We start from the raw sequence: 19,944 nt of genomic DNA on the forward strand, positions 1-19,944 counted from the left end.
TACCACAAGCAAAAATAAATGTATATTCTTTTCCCTTTGTATATACTAATTTGAGATGAATTAAATAGACATGACTAGAGCTTCATTTTCTGATTCCAGAAAAAGTATGTGTACCATGGAAATCACAAAAAAAAGGGATTTTAGCCTAAATATCACTGAAAGGATGGCCAATTACTGCTTATCTTTCACAGCATCTCCCACTCCTTGACAAGAGCAATCCTGGTTGAACACTGCACCTTGAGGGCTCTTCCTTTCCAGTCTCAACTGGCAGTCACCCTTTGGAGGAACACAGACATCTTTTCCCTTAGTCTAGGGTGTGGACTACTGTAAATATCTCCTAAGGGTAAAAATAAGGTTGAAAGAGGCAAGTAGTGATGTTTTCAATGTGAGTGTGTCCAGGGTGCCATCTGTAGGGCACATTTCGAACTTGTGCCTTGTGGGAGTTGGTAACTCTGGACTAGAATCTGTTGCAATTAGGAAGAGAATCAGTGACACCAAGGCTCTTCTTTGGAGGTTACTGTCCATCCTATTCATAGACAGGTATTGCTAATGCTTCACTAGACTTCCATTAGAGCTTTTCTTGTGGTCAGAAGTTTGCTGCAGTATAAACCCATCATTCCCAAACCCATTTCTGGTGAATACAGAGAAGTATTTATAGTTTTACTGCTTTTCAAATATTTTAAGAATGTTGTATTGTCATCCACTCTCTTTTTTGTTAAATATTTTTGTTTGTTTGTTTGTTTTTCCTCACACAATTTCTACAGCCCTGCCAGTATTTGTTGTCTGGACCCCTTTGGACCACTTTAAAGATGCAATGTCAATTTTCCTAGAACCAGACTATTACAGAACATGATTTTTCTTGCATTTGCAAGGAAAACCCAGAGCGACTTGCTGTAAGAGTGCACTTAGCAGCTATTAACCATCTAAAATCCCAGAAATAGGTGTAGGACTGTTAAATCCCCTATAGTCTGCCAATTACTCTCCTTCCTACTAAGAGCCATGCTAGTAATTTAGTTTTTATAAAGGATACTGCTAATTCAGCAGATGTGCAGAAAAAAAGGACAGAAAAATGTCCATGTTGAAATGACAAAAATGTCACAACAAACAGCTACCAGATTAGAAAACGAGAATTTATTTAAACATGTAAGTTCATTATGTCATTTTGATTGTGCTTTTTAAAAGAATCTGTAGTTATGGACAAGAGAATTTTACTGAAACCTTCAGGATTTCACATCTTTCTACCATAATACCTTATTTGTCTGTAACACATATGCTGGTTTGTAACACGTACTGCATTCAACAGGATTCTTTCTCTTTTTAAGAAGAAAAGAGCAGTTCTGGACTGGAATGACCAAAACATTTGATCAGAAACAATCAATAATGGTTAAACTTCACTCGCCCTTTTGTGGTGGGTTGACTCTGGCTGGATACCAGGGATCCACCAAAGATTTTTGCTCCCCTCTGCAGCTGAACAGGGGAGAGAAAATATAACAGAGTTCATGATTTGAGATAAGGTTGCGGAGAGATCACTCACCAAATACTGTCACAGGCAAAACAGGCTAGAATTACGTATATTAATTGGATTTAATGCTAACAAAATTGGACCAGGTTAATTAGAATAAAATAAGACCATAAAAACACCTTCCTCCCACTCCTCCCTCCCTCTCTTCCAGATCTACTTCCACCCAGTGGTGCAGGGAGATGGGGAATGGGGGAAGTGGTCAGTTCATCACATATCCCTGCCACTGCTCAGGGAGAGAAGTCCTTTCCCTGCTGCAACATAGGCTCCCTCCCACCAAAGACAGTTCTCCATGAACTTCTTCATGACAACAGTTCTCCACAAACTGCTGCAATGTGTGCGTTCTTCCACAGGTTGCAGACCTTCAGCCACAGCCTTCTCCAGTGTGGGTCCCTTGGAGTCACATGTTACCCAGTTCCTACTAGGAAGTGTTGCATAATGTAGGCTCCTCTCTCCGTGGCTCTGCCCGGACGCTGCTCCAGCACAGGCCTCTCACAGGGTCACAGCCTCCTCTCAGGCACCTGCTTGCTTCAGTGTGTGTCTCCTTCATGGGCTGCAGGTGGATCTCTGCATCCCTGGGCTGCAGGGCCACAGCTGTCTCACCATGTCTGCACCATGGGTTGCAGGGGAACCTCAGGTCTGGCTCCTGGAGCACTTGCTGCCCTTCCTTCTGCACTGACTTGGGTGCCTGTGGGGCTGTTCCTCTCACAGGTTCTCACCCTACTCTTCTCTGGTGGCAATTACATCTGTGAAAGAAACTTTTTAAAAAAATTCTTAAATATGTCATCACCTTTTCTGATGGGCCAAGACTTGGTCAGTGGCATCATGTCTGTCTTGGAGTGAGCTGGCTTTGAATCAGTGGGAATTGAAGGAAGTTTCTCACAGAAGCCACCCCTGTAGCACCCCGCCTCCCAACCAAAACCTTGACCTACACAGCCAATACATGTTTCAACTCAAAAGCCTTTTGCAAATGAGAGGACAATTAAAACAAGGCTAACAGAGCCAATTACTGTTTTCTTGTTGCTTATGGTTTCTTCATACACTTTTTGGGTAACTCATTCAAAGGCTGCCCCAAAGCAGCTGTCAAGTAAGATCATCATGTGTGAAAGGTTAGCTTATCTCAATCTTTATCAACCTTATCTCTTATCTTAATGTCAATAATAATGGCAAGAGGTAAGTTCTATTTCTACACTTTGACCTACAAGACATTTACATCAGATTTGTTGACTTTTGTATCTTAGGATGAGGAGTCCTGTAGGCTGTCTTGAAGTGAAGTGAAATGCCCTTCCCTCCATAAAACTGTGTCTACCATCCAGTAATGACTGAAGCCTTTCTCAGACAGATGGTTTTGTGTCCCCTGTGTTTTCATTTTCTTCCTCTCTTCTTACTATTGATCTCACATCTCAAACAATACTAACCATTTTTTAATGATTTTTTAGTCCAGAGGAAGTAATTTAGTCTCTTCTGTCCTAGAAATATGGATCAGAGAATTTCAGCTAGTGATGATACATTTAACCCTAACAAACTTCTGCTAGACCTGCTGGGTTTAATGCGGAAAGTCAACCAGTGTTGATGCTTGTTTGCCACCACTTGGAATTCTCTGTATCCTGTTATCTCCTTAACTGTTTAATTGTTCTTTCTGTTAATCTTGCATTATTTTCAGTTTGAGCTTGCTGACTTCAGCTTCAAACTTCTTACATCTTGCCTTTCTCTGCCATACTGAAGTAAAGTGCTTTTCTCAGCTGTCTTTTAGCAATGTCTGCAGAGTGCAAGTAAAGCATTCTTACCCTGCTTCTCACAAACTAACTCAATTAGGAATCTGTCAACTGTAAAAAGAAAAAACCTCTTTTTTTGATCTTTCTGAGAAGAAAGGTCTTCTAACTCTGTGTGATTGAGGGACGTTAAGGACACAGGAAGAATATATAAGGGAAACACATATGTCACTGTGGTGACCTTAAGTGGCTAGGCTCAGTCTCTGACCTTCGATAGCACTCTGTCATACATGGAATAGCATCAGCTATATATTGAACTATGGTTCAGTATCCTTTTACCTTTATTTATTAAAACTGCATAAAAGATGATATACAAAGCATAATTTTAAAGTGCCTGATGTTTTAATACCTTAAAAGCCTGAGTTATGAGTTAGTTTTAATAGAAGAAGAGCATCAGCCACTAGAGGCCCTTCATGTCTAGGAGACTGGCTGAGCCAAGAAACCATAGAGCATATCTCTGGTTAGATTCAGTACACCTAGTTGGGAAATTATAAGCCACCCAGCTGAGAAGCAACATACAGACTGTCAGTATTAGGTACCTCTGAGAGGATTTGGTCTCCTCTCAGCTGGTGGGTAACTCAAAAAACACTCTTGAAATTAAAGTACCTTCACTCAGGCATATATTTTCTTCCCCTTCTCTTAATCTAATTTTCTCAGTTGCTTAAACTGAAATATGGACACTGATCTTTTATACTGGTACTGTGTTAATGCTGAAGGCACCTTATCTAAAAAGCAGAAGGGGACCCTGGGACCCAGGTGAGAGAAGCATCAGCAGGGCACATACGCCACAGTGCTGTATGTATGTGCCCCCCCAGTTCAAACAGACAAAGTAAATTAGGTTAGATCTGCCACTAAGAAGCAGAGGACTCGGAACTGCAAATATTTATTGTTAGCACTTAGATGGATGCGTAACAGCTTTTTTATGGCTCTTTTTATGTCTTCCCAGGAAAGAGTATTCACAGTGAATTACAATTATTTATGTTACTACTTTGCCAGAACTCCAGGAGGAACTGGGAGGTTTTTTGGGATACTTTTTAAATAATGAGTCGTATTGTCAGCATATGACACTGGTCCAGTTTTCAACTCTAGAAAGCAGGGCTTGAGAATATATTGAGAAAAGTGGTTGCCAGAAGAAAAATGGCTTTACCTTTAGAAGTCTAATATATTCTGCAGATCTGCTTCCTGAAAGTCAGTAGTGATGCCTGGCCCATTGCCTCTTTCACAACACCACGCAGAACAATTAGGAAAACCTGGTACTGTCACCTGCAGAGTTTTTTTAAATGTGTTTGTTTCTGTGGCAATTATTTATCACTGCTGTGGTCTTTGGTCACAGACATATTAAAATAATAGCATCTCAACTGGAGAATTAATGACATTTCAAGACTGTAGTTAAGTGAGAAAGGAGTTCTTTTAAACAATTCACACCTTGCTCAGGATCAAAATAACTCTTTGAAATGACATAGCAAAACTTTGAAAGGTGGTAAGATCAGAAGACTTGTTGAGTTACTCAGATGATCAATAAGGAGCAGAAGAGTTATGTGCTATTTGGAATGTTGTAACGTATGAACGATAAAGCCAGTTCTCAGTGTGCTAACACCACCACAAAGGAAAGCAGATCTGTGTGAAAGGAGGACACTGAGTTTCAGAAGGACAAGAAACATATTGTTCAGTAACACTCTAAGAAGTTGTAATGAATCAAGGACTCTGTCTGGAGTGTACAGACTGTGAGCTGTAAACAGAGTGATTAATATGGAGAGCCTCTTAGAGATTACCAGCTTTAGAGATTTACAACAAACAAACGGTTCTGTAACTGTGATGTTCCCAGCTTTGTGTTTTTCCTTGGTCTAGATTCCTTATTTACACTTTTAAAAAGAGTGTACTTTAAAGAGAGCCTTTTCTCGTACTTGCCTATTAATGTGGTGCACCAGATGCTGGCTGATTAGAAAGGAAGACAAAATGTTTACTACTACTGCAGAGTCATAGGGAGAAAACAGAAGCCACAAAATGGACTATGACTTGCCGAGACATACTCACTGGCTGAACAGAAAGCAGTGTCAGAAAATGCATAACTGTGGGGAGAAAAGAAAAGCAGAGAAGAGGCTTTTGATATTTATAACGTCCTAATTGCACAGGAAAAAATCATGGTAGAGGATATCTATCCGTGTTTTGATTTCACTGCAATGTACATCTATGCAGTGCGGCTCTACCCTAATCTTTCTTTTCCATTTCCTTTATTATGTTTCTCTTTGCATCTATGAATTTGCAAAAGTGGAGGGAAAACATTTGTGAAATAGTTGGGCTGCTCTCCAGTTTTTCCTCACAGATTACCATGGCAGGGCATAGTTGGAGTGAGGGCATGAAAGAGTTGAAGGACTTCTAACACTCCTGCCTCAACCTTGGCAGCCAGCACAATGTCCTTGGCCACTCAGTGCAGGAGCAAATGATTAGATGTGGCAAACCTGTGTGTGAAACTCGTCATGAGTTGAGAAGTGTTGGTGCCTGGAGGGCAGTCATCAGATCCCCAGAGAGTTCCTGAGGTTCATACCTCAATGAAGGCGGGGGCGGCTCTTGTGGGTTTTTTTTCTTTGCTTTATCAGTCTGTGACCTTCTGAGGGACATTTTCCTGGAAAATCAAGTCGATGTGGCCTGATGAAAATTCAGGCCCTTAGGTGATGGAGTGGACTATTCATTCTTCCTGTATCATTATAAAATCCATCAGTGCCTTGTCTCTGCTGTGATTTTCCACTGCAGGCAGACATGGTGCTGTGAAAGAAAGCCTGAGATAATTTTCTCCATCCTTTTCTATCCCGGTGCTTTTCCTTGCCCTGAGTGTTTCTACGTAAGTCCAGCCTATGGAAAAATGAGCACAGTTTGAGGGTGTTTGAACTCTTGGGCAAATTTCCTTTTATTCTTTGGACTACTTTTCAATGCAAATTGAGGTGTGGGATGTTAATATTGGGCAGAAAAACTGGGAAAAATGCATATCTTGGCCTCACAAGATCTCCTAGAAGAGAGGTGACAATATCTCCTATTACACTTGCACAAAATAATTGTTACATGGTCCTCATTCTGGACAAGAGGAAAGGACCAAGATTCACTCTGCAAATAAAAGTCTTTCTGAGGTTCTGGTATCTCAATGGATTTTATTTTTCCAAATCATTTTGTATAAATGTATATATTGAAGAATATTTGCAATACCAAATTGCATGGAATGAGTACCAGAAAGCATTATTAATAATACATATAATGTACTCCAAAATGGCAAAATTAAGGCTGTCTATACAATATCATTCAACCTCTTTGTGAAACTGTATTTATGATAATCTTCTGTTCTTCTGTTTCAGACTGCATGTGTATTTTCCACTGTCTTTGTATAGGATAGGTGTAGACAGCACTCAGTTAATGACCTACCAAGTAGTAATTATAGCCCACAAGTCAGTCTGCTCTGAAGATAATATAGTGAATTTTCTCTTTGCTTTTCAATAGTTCTTGTCAAATTAACATTTCATTAACCTGAAATTTACCCAAAAAAAAGAAAAAAAAGCTGTCAGAATTTAGCCATTCCATTCCTGTTTTATAGCTGGTAGGACAAAGACTCAGACGAGAACTTTTTTTTTTTTAATAACTCATTTCAGATCTTTTAGATATAACCTAAAGAAAAGTAGCACTATTCAATTCTTGTGACCTAGATGGTTTCCTCCAGAGTCCATGTTGCTGCTGAGCAGACTCTATATTAATGAACAGATAACTCTGTTATTTGATAACATTCAGTTTTGACAACATCACAGCGTTACTACTGGGGAGCACCAGATTTTTAATACATTTCAACAGGGAAGTGTAACTTTATTTTGAGATACTTTCTACCCACAGAAACTGGAAAATTTAGCAGAATTTCCTGACATTTAGAAGCTGCTGACAACTGTCCTAAAATGTGGGTGTCTGGCACTACCAGAGTAAGCTGTCAGTCCCATTTTCTGTGAGTGCAAAACTTGCTGTGAAGCAGGGAGTAGCTTAACGTCCCTTATTATTCTTTTTCTTTTTTTCTTTTTAAAATGGTTATTCTAAGTAAAAGACACATTAGAAAAGGAGAAAAAATCAGGAGTGCGATCAAAAAATTGATTACCCTTTTATCATAATCTTGCTAGATGCTTTCTGGGTAAGTTGCACTTTAAAAAACTTGCTGCCTGTTGTGAAATCCATAGTTGTTAGGAAGGAAAGAATAGAAAGATTTTTATTTGCAAGCTCCCAGTCCTTCTCTCTTCAAATTACTGCAGCTGCTAGAACTGAACTTTGATAACTCATGTCAGACTCTTCCACTTATGTTGACATCTGATCTTTAAGGTATTTCTTTTAAAAACAATTTTCCTTCATATTCTTTCCCCAAGAACTCAGATTTACATAAATTAACAATTACTGAGAATGGCTTCATACACAACTGTATTCTTGCATTCAGTAACAATATTGTTCTTACTCTTTCTTGACAAAGCTATCATTTAATTGAACAGTCTTTTAAGCATCATATTTAATGAACAGTTAACAAACCACATCAAACCCCAAATCATTGTGCAAAGTCCCTAATAAGCAACAATAGCTGTTAAGTAAATGAAGGTATGTTTGTTTATTCCAGCATGCAAGCTGGAAAATAAAACCAGGCAGTGCTCTGAAAATTGTAAGAAATTAGATGGATTTAAATCCTTTATGATCAAATGAATATAAGAATCTTTTTAGTCTATCTTTTAATTGTCGAAGTCTTTTGACTTGCTAAAATGATAGATTCTGAAGTGTTCATGGTTTTCCATTGAAAACAAATTCATTGTCTTATATTAGAATTCTTGATCAGCGTAAGAAAAAGAAAAGGATTATCTCTACAGAATAGAGCTGATCATCTTTACCTTTCAAATTTTTTATGTTTCAGACCACGTCAGCTTTGTTTAATGGATGGTTAAACTGCCTTACAGGGAGTTAAAAACTGCTGTTAATTAAGCTTTTTTTAAAGAGACTCTCTTTTCCAAGAATTGTTGAGATACAGGTTGAAAAACATGCACTAAGTGTTTTCCTGGTAAATCTATTTTGAGCTAGAATGCGATACATGTCCTGCCGCATAATGGTTTTATTGAACTATTTTGGCTGAGCGTTTCCGAGAAAATGGTGTGCATAGTATTTTGCCTGTTCCTCTGTAACTGACTTCCTGGATTTTCTTGCGGTGAGAAATGATTCAAAAGTTTCACTCTGTTACACACCTTTGGATAAAGTGGCTAATTCTGGAAGCCTGAGGGGCTTACAAAGGGCACAAAGGAGGGGCAGAATCAAAGACTGAGATCTGAAGCTCAGCCAGAAGGGAACAAAAGTGTTGTGTAAGGTCTGTGGTCAGAGGAAAGTCAAGGGAAGAAAGTAATAAGTATGGAGAGCAGAGAACTGTCTGTGTAGAAGGTCAAGCTGCAAGGGCAAGAATCAGTGTTTAAATTAAGAAAGTAAGTCAATAACTAAAAAAGAATAAAGATAGCATGGACTAGGTGAGATTGGCATTTTTAAAGTCATTGAATTAATTGTGATGAGGAAATTAGGATTCAAAAAACTTTAATAAAAGGTGTACAAAAGACAGTAGGAAGATGAGTTTGTCAAAGTTAACAGAACTAAAAAATAACTGGCATCAGTGTATGAAGAATTAGTGTATTAAGAACATATGAGGTCAACCGTGAGAAATGAAAGGAGTGACAGAAGTCAATGCAATCTGGATTGGACTAGTGATTTGATTCAGTGCTTCACAAAAACTTAACAGAAAACTTAATTAAAAACACCTCAAAAAAGAGCAGTGTTAAATGAAATTGTCTTCATGTCTGTAAAGAAATGATGGTGACAGTAGGGGGAGCTGCTTGGATGAGAGTGCATGTGAATATGTGAGTGTGTGAAAAACATTCTCTTCCAAAAAAGTGTTATGCCAAGTGAAACTTCACTTCTTTGTTAGTGATTGATCTAGGAGATGGAGTAATCTTTTAACAAGTATTGTACTGCCAAAACTCCCTGTGCACATTTAACTTCCAGTAAGAAATTAATAAACCCAGAAAACATTTACTAATGCATTTGTGAAAAATCAATTTCCTAACTAAGATTCACTAGAATGGTAATTACTCACAAAGGAGAAATGAGACACCACATCAAATGCAAGAGGAGAAATAGAAGAAAGGTACTGAGGTATTAGGTTGCTGCTAAACTAGTCAATTAAAGCATATGAAGAAAGGTGGAAACCCAGACGGTAAAGCCTTGTCTAATATGTTAATGTATTTTCCCAGTTTGCAGTTTAATGCCATTGATTTTCCATGAACATCAGATTTCTGTATTGAGATTCTTTTCTCAATCCCATTTTAACTACAGCAACATAGGTACTGGAAAGGACAGCTGAAAAACACTGCCAAATTGGTGACAGGGCATAAATCTGCTCAAAAAGCCAAGAACTCTTGACTCTTGAGAAAATATAATGATGTGAAACATCTATGAATAGGAACTTCAGGTGAAATGTTAATATGTCAAAGAGTTCAAAGATGCAAGAGGAACAGATGTCCACTCCCTTTGATTTCCACCTGGCTGCATAGTGTGGGATGGAGGAAGAGTTGCTACTTTGGCCTTTTCATCACCAAACTTGGAAGAATCTGTACTAGGAAAGTTAGAAAGCTGCCTCCATGTGTATTTAAAATATGATGTGGTGTCACAGTACTAATATTGATCTTTTAATAAATTTGTAACAAAGAACACTGAATAAGAAATAGGAAAATATTCTAAAGTAAATAATGGGGATTATTCTGAAGAAGAGAGTAACATAAGTATTTGAAAGTAACATATGGCAACAGAAGGGTGTAAATAGCACTATTGATGATCTTAATTTCCATGAAACCTGAGTATTTAAAGGGAATATTTTCAAGATGAAAACATTTGTTGTGTAGCTAAAATGCAGTGAATGTTAGCAGATACATTAAAATTTTGTTGGAGATTAGGTTTTGGTTTAGCAAGTATTTAATTTGAAACTATGTAAACAACTTGGATATTGAGATTGAGTAAAATATAATAGGAGGCTGTGGGAAAGTGTCTATTTTCCTTTCTGTGCATCTGGGGTCTTCTGTGCAGAAAATAACTCATAAAGCCACAGAATAAGTTAGACATGAAGTCCTTGTGAAAGAGATCTCTGTGGTCTCAAGGGGAAAACAATATGAACGACATGAATTCTGTAAAATTATTGGCATGGTTTGACCCTGGCACAATGCCAGGGCCCCCATGAAAGGTATATGTCCAAAATGGTTACTGTGAGATGTGACCCAGAAACAGAACAAAGCAGGCTCCTCTAACACTCAATTCTCAATCCAATACCATCCTTCACACAACCTCCCCCCAGTTCATCAGGAGAGGAGTCTCCCTCTTGCACCATGGGCCTCCCCAGGAAACACAGTTGGAACCTCCCGTGCTTCCGTGTCACACACGGCAGCCGCCCGGAGAGAATCTGCCATGGTGACCATCTTCCTTCCATGTCCAGTGCTCTCACCACCGTCCATGGATCCAAACTGCTTCTCAGGTCCTTTTAAGAATGCCTTGCCCAGTTCCAAGAAGTGGCAGCCTCTCACCATTTGGGACACGTGTCCCCCCCATATTTCACCCTCTGGGGCCGAGGGGCCTCATGAACAGAGATCCTTCTCCGCTGAAGGCAGAGGGCTCCACCACACCCTCCCCATCAGTCTCTGTTCCCTCTACTTCTCACAACATCTTTGTCACTCCTGGCTTCTGGCCAGCTGCCTCCCCCAAGGTGCAGTCTCTACATTACAGGAAGATTTGGTTCTGTCCCATGGCCATGTAAGAGAAAAGTCCAGCCAAAGGCCACTCCAATCATCTCCTCCATCTAGGGCGCTTCTCATCTGCTGACATTTCTTCACCTACTCAAGCCTTCTTCTTCTTGCCCATCCTCCGTCCCCTCTCAATTCTCAGCTGGGGAGGATCAGTGTTTTTACAGCTTCCACTGTCCCAGCACCAAAGGGGTTAAAACCTCAGCCCCTGTGGCTGGGCACCTTGCCCCCCACTCCCTTCTTCTCCTGCCATGGTGCCAGCACAAGATATCAAATTTCAAGCCAGCACAGACTCTCTATTACTCTCTCTCTGGGGGGACTGCCCAAACATCCCAGATCTCCTCCACCCTGCACCTTGCAGGGCTCCGGCCTCCCTCCCCACAGGCCGCATGGCCTCCCCTGCCCCACCCAGACGGAGCTGGGCAGGGGAGGAGGTCAGACTGCACTCACTGCCGGATCCAAAAGAGAAAGTCCTCTGGGAATCCTCTGCTTTTAACCCCTGTGTGTTCTCAGAGGCGTTTCCAGGTCCCCAGTGGCCACAACAGGTGCCAATTTCAAATCTGGCCACTGATTGGTTTGACCACAACTTTTCCAGAAACTCACTTCCTGGTCAAATCACGACAATTATGCAATGCTGATTAGAAGTAAGAGAAAACAAGTCCTGAGTCCATTTAAAAATATGCTGTTCAGTAGAAAAACATGCAGACCTCATGGAAATTAGTGGAAAAACTATTTGCTTTTATATACTTGAAATTAGTTCAGCTGCCTACCTGAAGTAATTCTTGAACTAGTTCAAAAGCAGAATGCCATATGCTTTTTAACTCAAGAAAATAATCTCTGCATAACAAGCAAAGCAAGGGGATTGAGGCATATGAGAAGTCAAGGGGCCAATTGTGCCAAAGGCATTTTCACAGCCATTGACACTGATGATTAAGATTCTGACAAATCTTATCCAAAAAGTATTTCTAGCCTGGAAGAGTCTCTAACCAAAGAAGAATCGAGTAGCTTGAGGAAGCAGTGCAAATTATTTTTAATGTCCAAAAAAAGCTTAGTAGAAAAAGTGGAAAGTCATTGCTTCATTTAAGTGTGTGACACTAGCACAGGAGCTAGCGGGGCTCATCGACAGAACTCTAAACCAGCTTGGAAGGGAAAGAGAGAAAACCAGACTTGCCAGTGGTGGTGTGCCAGATCTTGAGGAAATGAACTCAAATTCTCTCAAATGGGAACCTTCAACTTGCTTCACTGTGTTTTGGCTACAAAGTACTACATGTGGAATTGTTTCCACACTAATGCATGCAGGAGATGGACAAAGAAGAGGAGCTTGAGGCTTTGTCCCACTCCCAGGGATTTGGCAATCCCTGGTGGGATGAGTCCTGTGACTGAAGTGCCCTGTTGGATGGTTAAAGGCTCTTCAGGAGGGATAGGTACGGCAGAAAAGGGACAGAGGTGGCACTGTATGTAATGGAAGGGGTAGAATGTATGGAGCCCACAGATGGCATTAGCACTATTAAGAACCTCTGGGTAGGAATCAAAGTCCAAACAAGTAATCTGGATGTCATCAGGGGAGTCTACTATAGACCTCCTGGCCAGTACAATAGCACTGATGAATTATTCTTTGAGGAAATAAGAGATGCTTCCATGTTAAAGGCCCTTGTTCTTTTGGATCAGTTTGGGAGAATTCAACTTGCCAGAAATCAACTAGGACTGTTAAACAGCTGGTACAGCCTGAGCCAAAATGTTCAAAAAAACCTGGATGATAACTTTATTTATGGAACTAGTCCTAAAGCAGTTGACTCAGAAAGACGCTGTCCTTGATCTCCTACTTGTCAACAGGGTGGATTTGTGAACAAAGTGGAGATCTTGTGCACAGTAACCACAAAGAGATTAAAATCTCTGTTGACAGAAGGAAAAGTGCCAGCAAAACCTCAACTCTGGATATGAGGAAAGCAGGCTTCAGGCTACTCAGGGAGTTAATAAGTGAAGTCCTCCTGGGAAGAAGTTTCTGCAGGTGTGGGGGTCTGTCAGTGCTGACCACATTTTAAACATCACCTCCTTAATGCACAGGAGCAGGAAATTCCCAAATGCTAGAAGTCAAGCAGGTGAGGCAGAAGTCCACCTTGGCTGAACAGGAATGTTCTCCTGGAAATAAGGCAATAAAGGAAGGTTTCTGCCCAGTGAAAGCAAGGTCAGGTGGCATAGGAATAATACAGAGATGCTGTTCACCACTGTAGAGAGAAAATTCATGAACCGAAGCTCAGCTGGAGTTGAATGGCAAAAGGCAGTGTAAAAATCATTAGAGGATGATGATGGTCACCTCACAAATGGGCATGGATGAGGCAGAGGTGTTTGACACATTTTTTGCCTCTTTCTTCAACATGGATGAAGGAGCAACAGGGTCTCAGTTCCCTGAACTGGAGGACCATGACTGTGAGAATGATCACCTGACCATGAAATTGTGCAAGATCTGCTGCTTTGGCTGGATTCTTACAAATTTGTGGGTTCTGATAGGAATAATCCATGAATCCTTGAAGACCTAGATGATGTCATTGCTAAAACTCTCTTGATGGTTTTTGCATGGTTTTGGGAATGCAGAGAGGTCCCAGCTGACTGGAAGTGTGCAACCCGAGCTTGTCCCAGTTTTCAAGAAGGGCAAGAAAGAGGACTCTAGAAACTACAGATCTGTCAATCTCAGTTCAGTGCCCTGTAAAACCACAGAAAAAGTCATCCTGGAAAAAGCTCATCAAATCTTAATTCCTTCTCTGACAATGTAGTCCACCTAGCTGATCAAGGGAAGCCAGTGTGTGTGATCTTTCTGCATTTCAGTAAGGCTTTCAATACTGTCTCTCACAGTGTCCTGTTCTGCTCTGCATTGGGATGGCCTCACCTGGAGTGCTGGAGGAGTTTTGGATACCACAACATAAGAAACATATTAAAATATTAGAGAATACCCAAGGGAGAGGCAGGCACTAATCCCTTCTCTGTGTTTACCAGTGACCAGTGCCAGGACCTGAGGGGATGGCCTGAAGTTGTGTCAGGAGAGGTTTAGGTTGATTTTCAGGAAAAGGTTCTTCACCCAGAGGATGGCTGGACACTGGAACAGGCCCCAACTCCCAGGACAGTGGTCACAGCAGCAGCCTGACAAGAGTTCAAGAACATTTGGACAATGCTCTCAGGCACATGGTGTGACTCTCTTGTCACCTGTGCAGGGCTGGGACTTGGAATCAATGATCCTTGTGGGTCCCTTCCAACTCAGCATTTTCTGTTATTCTGTGATTCTAGGAGACATCCACCAGCTCTCTGGGCAACCTGTTCCACTGCTCCATCACTAGATAGCTAAGCCAATATAGTGTGGCCTATAGAAACTAAGCATTCACTCAGCTTATACAGGCAAGATTCCTTGGGTGAAAAAGTGTAAACAAAGCAAACTGCCTAACTGGGGTCTGAAAAATAGTGTTATATAACATTTGAACACCAAGTTCAGGATCCTAGAAAGAAGAAATTGGAGAAAGTAATCATTGAAGGATAATAAGATTAAAATACTCATGGATTTTTTCCTCTAGCTATCTCAGTTTCTGGAGGAAAAATTTTCAGCAGAGAACATCTTGTAGTGCCATAAATTATATTTGTTAGCACAAGCCAAGACTTTACTTACCTGCTTAATATTTTCTTGTTCACTGCTCCAACTAATTTCCCTTTGGCAGCTATGAGAGAGTCTGCTAAAGGAGATACAGCATTAGAGGTTGAGTTGCAGCCATCTGAGGCACACAACAGATAAATATATTTGCTGGACATAATTACATATGAGAAGTCAATTCTGATGGGGGTGAATGATATGTGGATATATTAATGACCTGGCCTGCTAATTTGCTGAGAATTAAGGTAAGGAATATAAAGAAAAATATTTCATTGTGTTCAAGAATACTAATATTAAGCTCCATTTTCATTTCCTGATGGGTGAGAACATTTAAAGAAGCAGCACACATGATCCAGCACTGTTTAATTCAATTTTTTTTTATACATGAGATCTATGCTGTTGACACTGTTTCCTCAGAAAAAGTAACTGAGAAAGGACCTCACAGCTTTTCCAGCATCCATTTGAAAATACACACAAACATTTTCTGTTAGCAAATGCAGAAAGAGATGGTAGAGAAAAAGGAAGTAAGAGTCTGTGAGCAATCTGAAAGAGCTGTATCATGATATTAGCCAGATGTGGCATCAGCCTTTACCAGAGCTCTGGGAAGAAGCAGGTAGGAATGGAATGTGGAGGATAAAGACTGTGGTTTAAAGTATCCTAAAGAAGTTAAATTTTCCTTCAGTCGCTCCATGAGGCTTGAATGACCCCCAGTCTCTCTTCCCTCCAAAAAATGAGGTTTTATGTGATAAAAAATATACTGATACCACTCACATGTTTATCATAGTGTAATGGCTTTGCTCTAACCCAAAATAGGCACCCCTTTTCCTTAGTCACCTATAATTCTATCCTTAGTCAAAGTAATTCTAGGAGAAAGGAAACATAGACTTTATTTGTGTACCCAGTTATCCCGTCTTTAAGTGAAATCAGTTTAAATGATACACCATGAATAGTACTGTCTTTGTTTTATCAAAAATTTTGGAAAAAAATTGTGTGATGCTTACATATATATTTTGAAAGATATTGCTGGATTTCTGCTAATAGTAATCCAGCATCAGCATTAACTGATTACCTTAAAACAGACTTCTTTTATGTTTTTTTCTTGTGTGTGCAAGGGACAATTTTTAATATTCTCTATAATTTTATCTTCTTCTCTTCAAGCAGTTGAGATTGTAATAGATATATAATACAACTATATTATTATCATATAGGAAAATGAACTATAAACAGTTAAATGTTGTGAATCCTCTTTTCAACTTCTGAATTTAGTGCAGATACTACAACATTCTGTAGCATAAATACAGCACAGATACTAGTATTGCATAACATGGAGCTGCCAACTCTGACTTCTGTCACTTAAATTTATAACTGCAGCAGTCAGATATGAAATATAAATACAGATTAAAACTGCTACTGTGTCTGCTCGAAACAAAACATATGTGGTCTATATTTGCAATTTGCAAAATATATGCAACTCTGGTTAGCACAGAGAAAAATCTTCCATACAGAATACACCTTTAGATCTTAATTCTGACTGTACTCAGTGCTTTTACCAAGGAATCACTGAAGGTGATTATCAGGGAGAGATGACCTGGAAGACTCATGAGAAAAGCCAAGAGATCATGGCTGGAGTTCACCATTTAGCCCAAAGATGCTGAGGGAAAGTAGTCACTTATCTTCTCTTGCTAATGCTAAGCATTCTTCTTGTGCTCCAATACTAAGTGTCTTTTATTGCTAAACATACTCAACAAGATTGTCTACACTGCCTAGGGCCTGAAATATTGGTATAGACTGTATGTTAAAACCCTGGAGAACAGAGCCAGGGAATTTGGGAAAGTGGACTACTTCGGGTAGGTGAAGTAGTCTGAAGTAGCTTTGCAGGAGCAAAGAAAAGCATATGCTGGGTAAATAGATTTGTTCTCTTATGGAAAAGTGTTATGACGCATAACAGTGTAAGTACTAGGATTTGAACCTGAGTTTGCTTTACTTATGATGTGTGGCACTTATAAACTATGTTTGTTGTCAGCTTCAACTGGTGTTGTTTTGCTCCAGCAAAGCAAAAAATTAAAGATTCTTCTAAGGAATAATTCTGCAGTCATGAAAAGTTTGTAAGAGCTCTTCTCTCTCCTGGAAATATGTGTAAAGTGCTCAGCAGTCTCAGGGAAGGAGAGTTTCTTTCCTTTTTCCCTTATTGTTCCCCCACCCCACATCTGCATACACAAAGGCAAACAAAATCAACTTCTGCCTGAAGTCATTGCAGAAAATCCGTTTCCCCTGATTGTCCACTTTTAGATGAATTTCCACTGCCTCAGTTGCTCATGATGCTGAAGGATGTGCTTATCAGTCTCGTTGTTATCCAGAGTCTGGGCACTGCACCACTGTGCTTTCCTGAGCTGTGGAGGCCGGTCAGTGAGCTTTCTAGCAATTCTTGCCTATGACCGCCCCCTCTTTGGTAAATATTGTTGCTGCAAATCAAATAGACTGTATAGCAACTTTGTACTGAAGAATAGGAGCAGGTGCCCTCTCTGTGATAAATCTTGACTCTAAAGCCAGAAAAGCCAGCTTCTTGTATGCTTTTTGGAATGGCTGACTCAAGAGCTGCTACATACAAGCAGTGTATTGACTGGCACACCTGCTTTTCCTCCATATAAAAGGAGCTCCTGTTTGCTCTAATCTTCACTTCCTGATGCATTGCTTCTAGAAAGCAACATTATGTTTGTTCCCTGGGAAAAACCTACTGTTCATGCAATGAAACTATTCCCATTTGAGAAGCACATGCTGCAAAAGTCATTGAGTACCCATATGACCTGGGGTGACTTATGATGTTTGCATCCCTATTCAGCTGTTTAGCCCAGAAATAAGTTTTGCACCTTTAGGACTGGTTCTGAGAGGTGAGGGAGGAGAAGAATCACAGAGTTTGTTATCAGGGACTTCACTTGCTCCCTGCATCCTCCTCACAGACTGTGCTGTCTGCAGCACGGGCAGACGGCAGGATGGAGCTCTTCTTTGCTTGAGTTAGTTTTTAGCTAGCTGAGGCAGAGAAGTTCTGGACTGTGGTTTGGTGGGGTTTTTTTTGTTTTGTTTTTGTTTTGTTTTTTTTTTTTTTTTTTTTTTTTTTTGTTGTTGTTTGTTTTTTTTTTTTTTTGTTTGTTTGTTTTTTGTTTTTTTTTTATCTTGGACCTATTTAAACCTTCTCTGAACACCCAGAAGAGCACTGGAAGCTCACACCTGGGGCCCACCGGGCCAGGGCAGATCTGCAGCATTTTAGCATTTTCAGCACTGGAGAGGCCAAGCTACACCCACCAAGGGGACCTTCTGAGTTTGTCATCTCTTTGGATTGGCAAGAGGTTTAATTGTTTAATATTGTTTGTGGTGGCGTGGTTTTTTTTTTTTGTTTTTTTTTTTTTTGTGCTATGAATGCTTTGCCTGTTAAATAAACAGTTCATTCCCTCTTTCATCCAAGAAAATATTTTTCCTGAACCAGCTGGGAGAGGAGCGCTTGAATCTGCTTTCTGGAGGGACCTCTTTGCAGGTTTTCTCCCAGATTTACCCTAAACCAGGACACCATGACAGAATTTACATGGATGTAGGTCTCAGGCAGAATAATAGGTTCAGCCTTCTCATTATTTCCAGTAGAAATGAAATCAAAATGTTTAAAAATGCATGGAAAAAAATATTTCTGCTTAGTTACACTCCAAGCTTTCTGATACTAGACTTTTAAAATAAAAAATATATGGCTTTTTTGTCATATTTAGTTAGATAAAAAATAAAGACCATCTGGGTCTAGCAGATTACTTCTTTCTCCAGCTCCATTCAGAGGAACTCTTTGCACTGTCTTCTTGCAAGTCATTAGAGCTCAGAAGAATGGTGCCAAAAGACCAGTGCATGAAAGCATGTTTTTGCCCCATAAATGCATTTTTCCTTCCTCTTTACCAATGTCTGACACTGCACTCTGATCACTCTAAAAATACATATTTGAACATGAGAGCTGTTGATATAATTCTTTGCCTGCATGTCCATAACCAGAGTGTTCATTGCTATTTTTGGTTGACTGAACTTCTTATATATTTAAGTAGTTTTCACAGGGCTAGAATGATCTGCTACACCGGAGGAATACAAAACAATTGACTTTTCTATATTCCTTATTTTTTTGCTTTACAAGATTTATGGATGAATAATTATGAAGGCAATCCTAGTGGCAAATTAGATTATCATGCACAAACCTGCATTTCATATTCTTGAAACTAGAGCCATATAACCTTGTTTTTTGTTTCTAACCAGATGAGAATATACTATACCAAAATCTGAGGAAGCAGGTACTGCCTAAAGTAATCCTTCTTTCTGAGTGTACCTAAATCAAGAACATAAAGAGTGATTCTTAAGTTAAAAGAAATTGTAAACACAAGCCATCAGGCCCTGCTAGAGGCTAACCAGAATAGCTCAGTTGTAATTTTTGAACTGTGTATGTCATAGAGATTTTTGTTTTCCTTCTGCCATGCAGAGAAAGTAGCTAGAATTAAAAAATATAATATTCTCTAGAATATGGAATTTTCTTAAAGTAATATTTTTACTTGTAGTTATTTGAACAGGCAAAATATTGTTTGAAAAACTACACTAGTGAATGCTAGAGAATCCAAAGCAAGATTAAAATTTATATAGCCAGCACAGCATTAATTGTCATTCCTCTGCATTTTGTTACAGTTACCAGAAATATGGGCATAAGCTTCTCAGAGAATAGAGTTCTATCTGAATAATTAATTTCTCTTCTTCATCTTACATAGACATGTTTCTTTAGGAGTAATTGTCCATTTATTTTTTCTGTTCTTACTTTTAAGTATCTCACTTTTGTTGGATCACAATATCCACAATTTTCAAAGAATACAAGTTAATTAATTCTGTCGTATTTTTTTTATTCCAACTTTCAGGGTTTTTTTTCTGTTCCTAACATTCCTATCAAAGTAGCAACTATGATGAGATAACAATATTATTTTATGAGAAAAGAAACAGTGGCCAAGGAACTTTCTGAAGCCAACAAGTCAGTGGGAAAGGCAGAATCCAGACCTACTTTCAAATAAACTTGTGACCATGCTTACACTTCCATAACAAGCAGCTTGGTGTTTTGATTGCACTTGTGAGAATGTATGCAGATTAGATTTCAATTAGGAAGGTTAAAAATGAGAAACATGGAAACTGACT

This window comes from Passer domesticus, chromosome Z, assembly GCF_036417665.1.
Source record: "Passer domesticus isolate bPasDom1 chromosome Z, bPasDom1.hap1, whole genome shotgun sequence".
NCBI classification, from domain to species: domain Eukaryota; kingdom Metazoa; phylum Chordata; class Aves; order Passeriformes; family Passeridae; genus Passer; species Passer domesticus.